We start from the raw sequence: 5,788 nt of genomic DNA, 5'->3' as shown, positions 1-5,788 counted from the left end.
ATTTTGAGATACTATTTATTTATCAGTTAAAAATCTGTGAGTTAAATTATAGTTTTTGTACTGATATTAATAAAAATACTTAAGTCAGTCACTTATGCCTATTACTTTCGCGACTTAAATTTTAATATCATGAAAATCAAGATTTTAATAAATTTCGATGTTTTCAAGGTTACTGAATAACGAAAAGTGGTTTTTGAAAAATGTATGTATGTATGCATGTGCGTGTGCGCGTGAAAATGGTTACCACGATAAGTCCCTAAGGCATTTATATTTTTCGCTGAATTTTTACAGGCTCATCAAGTATATTTTGAAGTCATGGACATTTCTCCCTGGCGACAAAGCTCCCACCAATCAGAAGCGAGGATTGTTGAAAAATTCCCACCAATCACGACGCGTTCGGAACAACAAACAAATCAGCATTGTTTTAAGACGCTACTTGAGCAATAACTTAAGTAATCTTTTAAGTAAGAACTTGCTGAAATTTGTTGTTTTGCTTCCTCCTAGAGGAAGCTTTGTAATAGTACAATTTTGAATTTCGTTAAAACTTCTAGAAAATACTTTTTAGTGTGTTAGAAGTTCACATCAAGTATTTTTAGAAAATGTCCGTATGGTGTGTGTGTGTGTGTGTGTGTATGTTACGTGTCAAACTTATATTCCATTAAAATTTCAAGTGATTTGAAAACATTTCTTTTAGTAATCAATCGAAAAATGAAAGAAATGAGATTTTTGTGCCTTGTTTACGGACGTAGAAAGGTCTTATTGCACTTAAGATGTTGTAAAAAGTAAATATTTTATGTGTTTTGGCTAAGTTCATTGCGCAGCTTTCGAACTCCTGTGATTTTTAAGATATCAGGGTTTAAATTTTTTTTGAAAACTTTTTGATTCCTTATATCTCTAAAACGATGTAGTCAAATGCTTCAAAATTTTATTTGGCGATTCACCATAAAAAGCTATCTGCTGCTCAAATTTTAAACGATTTTGTCAAGCGGTTCTTAAATAAAAAGCTAAAATGTAAGAATGATTTTCTCGAAAATTGCGCGAGCGACCAATCGAATGAATAGCCTGTTGTTTTAACGGTTAGGTTGGTTAGGAACACATGTAAACATGCGTGAATCTTCGTGAAAGAAAATTGGCGGCAGTGTTCGTATTCTATAATAAAAACAGAGGGGTCTGCAAACTTTTGAACAATGAACCATCCCAAACCTATATATTTAATTATGTATCAAAAACCGCCTCATTCATTCGCAGGCTGATATACTGTATATTACAACAATATTTTATTTATTGGACCTATAAATTTAGTTCAAGGAAGCTACGTGCCAATGAATTAGCAGCGGTTTTTTTCATATGTCTAAACATATTATAGAAATTACACATAAGTTATACAAATTTTATTTAATTAGAAATACATTTTATTTAATAAAAACTACTGCTAATTCTTTGTCACGTAGCTTCCTTTAACAAATTGTATAGTTCTAATGGATACAATATTGTTCAAACATACAGTATATTGATTTTTTAAAATACTTTTAATCTTAATTATTTTACTGAAGGCAGCCTTCACAATATCAAATCATATAATTTTTATTAAAAAATTTAAACCTCATTATTTTAAATACCATAGGGTCCTCATAACCTCATAAAATCATGAATTATTTTTTGAACATTCTGAACTTTAGTTAGCGAGTTACAAGGTTAAACAAAAATAGTAATTTTCAGTTATACAGGGCATACAGGATGAGAGACAGAGAATTTGAATCCTAAAACTGTTTAAACTAATCGGTGTTATAAGCTGCAAAATGAACCTAGCCGAGGTAATCAAAAGATCGATTTTTTCCCAAAATTTAAACTTAAGCAAAGCTTTTTTACTCTCGTAATCGTACGACATACAAAATCCATATTTTTATAGCAAATATATAATATCGTTTTTCATTGTTATAAATTTTTTGAAAAAGTTTGACAATTTAGTTTTAGAGATATTAATTTTTTTTTTAATCACCCTTTTTATCATAAGAATTGAACGGAACGGTCAATCTGGAAAATTTTGCGAAAAAAAGTAGGCAATTTTATGTTCTTTTAGATACACTATTGTTAAATATATTGTATACATCATATCATCGAAAAAAAGCAAAAATATTTTTTTTTTAATCAAAAAATGGCCATAATATGACTATAAAATGGTTAGAATCATAAACAATTTTTCGTCCTGAATTCAGAATCAGAAAACATACATGCATGTCAAATTTTATTACGATCAGTCGCGTGGTTCCAGAATCATAACGGTATACGCACACACACCCACTCAAAAACCCATGGATATTTCCAAAAACTTATTATTTGAACTCTAAACACCTCCAAATGCGTTTCAACGGAGTTTTAGCTAAACTGAAAATTTTACTATTACAAAGCTTCTTCTAGGGGGAAGTAAAAAATTTGTAGAAACAATTATTAAAAATTTTATATTAACTTTTACATATTTAAAAACTCTTTATGAGTACTAATATTATGTATGTGCAAAGTTAAAATATTAATAAATGTTCCGTCGAGACCCGAGGTGTAAGTTCCGCCGTGAAAACGGTGTCGAGCGAACTCAGCGAGGTCGACGTAGAGCATGTGGCTCCATCTCCCGTGCTCGAGTTGAACAAGCGGAGTAGCGACTTGCCGCGCTCGCCGGCAGCGCCGCCGGCCTCGTGTCGCGCGCGGCCGGACGAGCGCCGAGTCAGTTGACGATAAGACGCCAAGCTTGACAGCTCGTGCAGTCAAGCTAGCGAACGATCGAACGACACTTTGGCTCTTGCGAACCCGTCCGTACGTCCATCGAGTGTTTCTGGTGCTGGTGCTTGTGCTACTCTCTCTCTATCTCTCTCTCTCTCATTCTCTCTAAATCTCTCTAAATCTCTCTCCTTTGTCTCTTTCGCTGCCTGCTACTCGCGTTCGGCTCGCGCCCGGTTCCGCGAATCGTATCTCGCGCGCGTCGAAACGTGCAAGTCGGTAGAACTGCGCTACCGACTTGAGTCAGTGGAACTGCGCCACGGACACGAAGCGAAGATTCTTTCTGAGAATCGCACGAACACGACACACACACGAACACGACACACGTTCTTCTTTTTTCTTCGCAGCTTGTAAGATCTTCGAGAGGGGTTTTATGCCTCACGGCTTTCCCCTCTCAATTTGAGCGTGATTAAATATTCTCGATTTTCGCTCAATCGACTTCTTTATTTCTCCCACACCTCACTCCTTGCGAACTCGAACACACACACAAAAAAAGCGGGAATATTCACCTAAGAATATTTCGCGCGCGACAATTCAATAAATTAAATATTACGTTCAAATAGATAAAAAAAGAAAAATTTTAGTTTTGCACCAATAAACAAAATGAAACGGGCATAGAAAGTTACGTAGTAAGTATCTTGAGAGTTGTTCCTAATTGATCATTATATAACTTCAACTTTAATTTGCGCCGTCGGCGACGGTTATAGAGGGCGCGGATTTGAATTTCCGGGTACGCGCAGGACCTCAAGGACGAGCGTGACTTCCTCTTGTATTGAGTGGGTCGTGCCGTCGCCAATCAGTTAGTGATCCGAGCGTCTCTACCAGAAATAATGGCGTTGAGTCGTCGTTGATTTCGCCTGAAATGCGACATTGTTAATTATCTGTCCTTCTGTTGCAAGGTAAACTTAGCCTCGTTTAGGCGAGTGTTTATTGCGACGTTTCTATAAATTTCGCGCTTTTTAGCTGGGATATAGTTGGAGTTTCTTCGTCCGAAGCACCAGAATTATCGTAATTCTCAGAAAACGGAGATGATTGGGGGACGCCATCTTGAGAGATGCCGCGTCTATCGCGACGCCGACGTCATTTTAGGCGCGTCCTTTAATAATTTATCTTGAATCGCGAAATCGGATTTATTAATTAACTACGGACGTTCTAAGTTGTTTAGTTCACTAATTGTTGTCATGTTAAGAACGGCTCGTGATCGTAACAATCCTTTAAGTTCTTTGTCGGTTAATTGCAAGAATAGAGATTGATTCTTTGCCGTAAACAACCATTGTATTGATTATTATTGCGCTTTCACGCTACGAGTTTCCACGAACGTGGGATTATTGTAGTCAGCATAGAACCGATCGAAAGGGGGTTTACAGAATATATAGAACCTTATTATTGTACAGCATAAAACATTTATTGAGTAACGACTTATTTAACCCTCTGCTACGCCAGGCTCTCCTGTCCTTAGACCTATTCGTTGTTCTTAGAAAGTGTAATTGACGGTTTGCTTAGTGACGAGTTTACTATTAAAAAGTGCAACGTCACACTGTACACTAGATTTTTAGATCGCGTTTTGCAGTCAGTTTAGTAAAAAAGGCACAAACTGACATAAATTACAAGAAGATATATCGATGTCTAAAAAAATAATTTTGTATTTCGATTTTTGCTTTAAGAACTCCAAAAACTCAATTTAGAAAAAAGAAATTTATGTGCATCTTTAAAGCCGAAAATTATTATCTTTGCGAAGGTACATAAGTACCAGAACTACTCAATATTTCAATATATCTGTTCAATCTATAAATTTAATAAAATCCCTGATTTAAAAATTAACTTGATGATTACTGATTTTTCTAGGTCGGTGCCCATCTATCTAAAATGGTTTTCATACTTATCGTGGTTTCGATATGGCAATGAAGCACTTTTAATTAATCAGTGGGCAGATATTGAATCAATCAATTGTACAAGAAGTAATGTAACCTGTCCGAAATCTGGCTTAATGGTGTTACAAACTCTAAACTTTAACAAGGTTAAATTTTTAGAATCTAGCTATTAAATAATCTTATAGTAGCCTAAATAACGAAATTTTATTTTCCAGGACTTCTTTTGGATGGACATTTGCGCTTTAGTTGTGCTTATAATTGTATTTCGTATTGTTTCTCTACTAGCATTAATTTCCAAAACATTTAAGAAAAGAAATTAAAAATTTACTATTAGCATTATTCAATCAAATTTGTTTATTCATATGTGTCTGTAAAAGTAATACTATAGCATCATGGAGAATGTATACAAAACTGACCTTGAGCCTGAAACGGTCACGGCACTTCTCGGTCCGGTGCAAATATTGGATTTATATTATTATTGGAAAACTGTTAACATTAACTGCCCTGTGTCGTAATTCTGACGACAAGTCAAAAAAGAGAAAGAAAGAAAGAATGTAATTAATGATTTTAGTATAGGTCAGGTCCGGGATACCAGGTAGTGGAGTTTTATCAAAATAATAAGATCTTGTTGTATGTTTAAATAGCAAATGAAATATATCCAATGAATCATTTTTTATGGAGAATATTGCGTAAATTGAAATGCGCAAGCGTTTATTTTGGTGAAATACAATTTATAATTAGATGCGCGTGAATTGCGTTATCTTATTCTACTCGAATTAAGTTTATCAATATACGAATTTTGCTATGTTAAATCAAAGTCTAAATTGTCTAATTGCGTTATCATTTCAACAAATTGAATTTGAAATAATATTCCTAAGTATTTCTATGTTCATTAATGGAAGTACCATCCGGATGATAACACCAAAACTGGGGTTGTGAGCTCTAAAATTTTCATATTTTAGTAATTTGATTAAAATTTGATTATTGGAATAATACAGATTTTGGAGCTCACAACCCCAGTTTTGGTGTTATCATCCGGATGGTACTTCCATTAATGAACATTAAATATAAAAAAAGTATTATTTAAAGAATCTCTGATATTAATTCTTTCTAAAATATCCAGCTGGATTATCCATGTGGATTAT

At 34.3% G+C, this 5,788-nt stretch overlaps 1 long non-coding RNA gene across 1 annotated transcript; it reads left to right on the top strand.

The window, feature by feature from the left end:
* Positions 1-4,622: 4,622 nt before the first annotated feature.
* LOC116415671 lies at positions 4,623-5,472 on the top strand. The gene is made up of 2 exons (XR_004227799.2): positions 4,623-4,789; positions 4,859-5,472. It is a non-coding gene; the product is annotated as an uncharacterized LOC116415671 (long non-coding RNA).
* The last annotated feature ends 316 nt before the right edge of the window (positions 5,473-5,788 follow it).

Source organism: Nasonia vitripennis (genome assembly GCF_009193385.2).
Source record: "Nasonia vitripennis strain AsymCx chromosome 5 unlocalized genomic scaffold, Nvit_psr_1.1 chr5_random0001, whole genome shotgun sequence".
Taxonomy (NCBI): domain Eukaryota; kingdom Metazoa; phylum Arthropoda; class Insecta; order Hymenoptera; family Pteromalidae; genus Nasonia; species Nasonia vitripennis.
The sequence above is the reverse complement of the archived record's forward strand: the minus strand, read 5'-3'. Positions and strand labels throughout refer to the sequence as shown.